We start from the raw sequence: 5,045 nt of genomic DNA on the forward strand, positions 1-5,045 counted from the left end.
TGATTGTAGGAAGTCGTTTTTCAGCTTTTATATAAAATATCTTTACCGTGCCAATTGAATATAAACTTTGAGTTTGAGAGCATCCGGTTATAAACAGTGTTGTGCATGACATGAAAACCAGAAATGATAAAATCATAGATACTGTATATTTAGATACTTCTGTTAACATGGTATTGGTCCCGCAGCGATCGCCTCCCTTCCATAACAAACCAGACTTCAGTAATACAGATTCTAATTCGATATCTAGTTTTATTTACCAGCTGTATGCATGATACCATGATATTGATATGCCACTCTTCTTGAAATTAACAAAACAGGCAAAGTAATATCATGTGGCATTATTGTAGTAATCAGATAAAACAATCAACAATTCATTACTTGTCGTAATATGATAATGAAACCTTTAACATATAAAAGATATAAGGCTTATTTAATTTACTGTGTGACATTCGATCAAGTTTCGTTTTCGATGTAACTTCCATGAAATAACTTCACCTACTTAAAATATTTAAAGAAATGATGAAATTTTGTTTACTTATTTTGTATTAAGTTGGTTATTTCTAATATATAATAACACGTACATGGGCGGCTAATAATATTCACAATAGATGATACTCCTTCGATTTATACATGGTAGAGGAAAATATACATGTCCAAAATTTTTTTGACGTACATGTCTAAAATGACGAACATGCCAGGACTTAGTAAATATGGCACTATATTAAAGAACGATATATAATTGATCCGTTCACGTTTTTATAAATAACGCAAAGTACTGACATAAAATGGAAACTGTAATGTAAAATTTTAAATCATTAACTTTAGTGATGACAATAAAAACACAAATGTTTTGTCTTGAAATTGAACAAGGAGAAATAAAATGTTGTGACCTGAAGGATCATCATCAACAGCACAATGAAAGCTACATGTACGTCAATTCAGGTGACTATTTCAACTGAGAGTGAAGGGCGATTAAACAAATAGACATAGCACATATCTTATTATTACTCCACTCAAAATATATCTCAAAAAATCATGATAAAAAAATTAATGTTATCAGACAATATCCACATAAGACAAATAACTTTAATAACAAAAATAGGTTAACAATTAACAATTAATGAAAGTCTACATATGATCATAATCAAGTGTTTAGATTTGATATATTATTTAACACCTTATGCATTACTATACCCTAAACAATATTTCGTTTTTGATTGAAACAATGTTTCGAATTAATAAATATTTATTCCTTTCTTTTCTGTTATCTCATTAGGAATATGTAGCTGAAAATACAATAATAATCTTGATCAAAGACTGCTGAAATAGCATCCAGTGGTATCACATCCGTAGTAAATTAGGGCAGCGTTTATCTGATGCTCGGACGTAAATCTAGAAACCTCAGAGCTGTCACAATAGTATGCAGAAAATGTCGATATTATGTCATTTAAGTTTACCGCATTCTTCATCGTATCAAATTTTGACGTAGAAAAACATTCTCATTAACCCAATAGAAAATAATCAATTGTTTATTCAAATTCCAACTTTAGCAAAATTTTATTTGCAGATAGAATTAAACGAAATTGACTGATGCAAATACCATGTGAGGACAAATATTACATGTTCGACTGATCTCCAAACCAAAGTTCTGTCATAACCATTATATCTCTCTATACGATTCCATTAGTAATGTGGATGACTTTATACACGAACCCATCATGTTTTCAAAATGAAATGTTCGTAAACGATGGTCCGTCAGTACCTCGGCACGACATGTTTGGTATCCATAAATGGGAGGCATGTTAGATATGTCCCCTCGCGAGCACGGCTTTAATATCTTTAATACATAAGGTATATCATTTATATCTACGAGATATTTCTATTTCCCATTATAAAACATACCACACTCTGATTAAATTAAACCTAATACACTAACTCGGCGTCTAACAATACCCACTAGTCACGCAGATGCCGTTATTATCTAAACGATATCATATTGTCAGAGTTTCCAGGTAATCGGATGGAGCAGGGCGAACCAAGCACGCCTCGGGCCATTATTGAACTACACATGAATATTTTATTGCTAATCGTTACCTCTGAGGAATTTCTTATTCAATTGATTATTATATCAATGCGATCTACGTACTTTTTTGTCTTTTCAACATCGGTTAGATCTTAAATTAATTTGGAATTTTATAAGACGTAGATTTTGGATCAAGTTCCGGTTGATCGTCTCAACATTGAAAGCAGAAACCAGAGACAAAGAGCTTTATGACCTATTAGGGGACGGGCACGTTTTCTTTGAAATATCTATAAAATATTGATATCCTGCGAGCACTTAAAAAGCAGGTGCCACGGCTACTCACATTTGCATTACTTCAAAAATAATACGTCTCGTAAAATGTAACATTTATTTTAAAGAAAATCATGCTCACGACATGGAACGGACACATATCGTATTAAATCTGGCCATTATGTTTTTTTTCTCTTTCATTGACAAGGAAAAGCATCTCCGAATCCGTGTATGGTTACCGGGAACATGAGCAGACGACCTATCCCGTCATAAGATGCATTTCCAAATATGGAATTATGGGTGTTTGTTGTACATCAGCCCACTGGCATCATCTTGGCTCCGCTGACCAGCCATAATGGTCATCTAATGGTCATTTAGAATCTATAATTATCGTTCAAAGATTATACGCAATGCTTTAACTTAAGTGATTTAAATTGATATTGTTTCATGTCCATACAAGTTGCAGCAAGTAACAGAGGAATTTTATGACACTATTTTCTGCAGTGTAGATCAATGTATGAAAGCAATGCGTATTTCTGAGTCTGAAATACAATAGGTCTCCTTACATTACTGTTTTCAGCTATATGATCTAAATGACAATGACCTAATGTGAAGAATGAGATTGTGCCATTTAGACAGGTTAATTTTGTATTCATTGTACATTTTGTTGTTCTAAAGTCAGATTAAAACAAAATCCATAAATCAAGTAACATCCAGGTTTTGGACAAAAACTGATATATGTTTCTAATTCTTAATGATTCTTAATGATGTTTTCCAGCACAGGCTCCTTATAGATCCTCTTTGCTGGACTCGTAATATTTTTAGTTACATATTATGATTATAGTCACTTCCTAGCTGATATTCTCTTTATAGTTATTGTATTTGATTTCCTGTTCGTTCCAGTGATTGTCCAATCTGTTTTTGAAGGTGTCCAATGTCTTAGATGTAACGACATGGTCTGGTAGGTTGTTCCATATTGAAGCAATCCTAACGGAGAATGAGTTCTTCCTGATCAATGTTTTAGTATGCTGGGGGAATATTTTCAGCGAGTTTGTCCTAGTGCTAGACCTCTCTGATGTGTCGGACCACATCCTTATGAACTGGGTTGCTCCTTTGTCGTATTTCCCTGTAACTGCCTTGTAGGTTTCTATCATGTCACCTCGTACACGTCTGTAACTCAGGGTTGGGAGTTTTAACTTCTTAAGCCTCTCAGGATAAGATAGGTTATCCATTCCCGGTAGTTGTTTAGTCGCCTTTCTTTGTACTCCTTCCAACTGTTCAATGTGTTTCATTTTATATGGTCTCCAGACAACACTTGCATATTCCAGATGGGTTCTTACCAAAGATTTGTAAAGTGGAATAAATAGTTTAGAATCTAGGAACTTAAATGTTCTTCTGATCATACCGAAAATTGAAGTTGCTTTTGTACTTTTTCGCTAATGTGTTTGTCAAATGTAAGCTCTTTATCAAATATGTCCACTTCTTCTAATGTTGTATTATTAAGCACATATCCAGTGTTCCCTCCAGTGTGTTTCCCGACGTGTAGTGACTTGCACTTGTCCTCGTTGAATTCGAGTAGCCAAGTCTCACTCCAATGTGTGAGTTGCAGCAAATCTTCTTGTATTGACTTTTTGCTTTCTTGTGAGTTAATTATCTGGAATAGTTTTGTGTCGTCCGCAATAAGTAAACAGTTGACTTAATGTATAAAAAATAAAATGTTCAGACAGAGGTCCCTCAGCGCATGACTGTTGTTTATCATGTTTATCAAATTCGAAAGCTAGTGTCTTTTTTAAAATTTGAAAATTATATAACGAGAGTTTAATAATAAACATTATAAATAACAGTCATACACTTTAACTCTATATTTGTTTCTTGTTGACGTTCAGGGAAACTTACACCATATATGCAATGCGTCCTAATAACTTCTGACATACAATACAGTTACGTAGAGAGCCAATATGTTATTGTTTAATACTTTAAATAAACAATTACTTGCCATACAGTAAATGCAATGCAATTTAAAAGAAAATGCGCGATGGAAATGAGTCACGTAGTAAGCTAGAAACCAATCAGAATCAAGAGAGGTAGCATTCGACCAATGATAATCTCTCTCAGTGACATCCCTTATTCAATCCTACAAGTAGGATTCAGGTCAAACCTTTTAATTGATTTTGTTTAGGTTATTAGATTAACATCCTATTAATATACAATGTCATTTAAGGACGACCTCCTATGTGCGCAATGTGTTGTGGTGTGTGGGTGTGGGTCGCATTCATGTCAACGAGCAAACTCAAAAAGGCGGTACTCTCAAAGTGTCAAAAAAGATAATAAAACCTAAATCTAATTGTTCATATTATTTTACTTGTATTCATTTTATTATAGAGCAATTGAGCAATAAAATATATTTAATCTATGTGTTAAGGTTCAATGTAGCAGTTGCTACACTAATAATATGATGCCTAAATCCAAAAGCGTCTTACTCACGGGATGTATTCAGACAAATGTCAATCGTCACCAAGAAACGACGAGACACATATAACATGACATAAAAGGTTAAAACCTGAGCACAAATGCTGAGGTTGTCAACCCTCGTGGTAATATGCTTCAAGCTATCTTACCTCGGTCCAAATATACCCATGATAGTTTGCGTCACGTACCCTAAAGTTCGTCGACTTTAGGGTACGTAGCGATCTTGGTCCTTCTTTTTCCTAGATGCTTGCTTCTTGGGATGTTTCATAATATAGAAGGAAAT

The sequence above is a fragment of the Argopecten irradians genome, chromosome 2 (assembly GCF_041381155.1).
Source record: "Argopecten irradians isolate NY chromosome 2, Ai_NY, whole genome shotgun sequence".
In the NCBI taxonomy this organism is placed as follows: domain Eukaryota; kingdom Metazoa; phylum Mollusca; class Bivalvia; order Pectinida; family Pectinidae; genus Argopecten; species Argopecten irradians.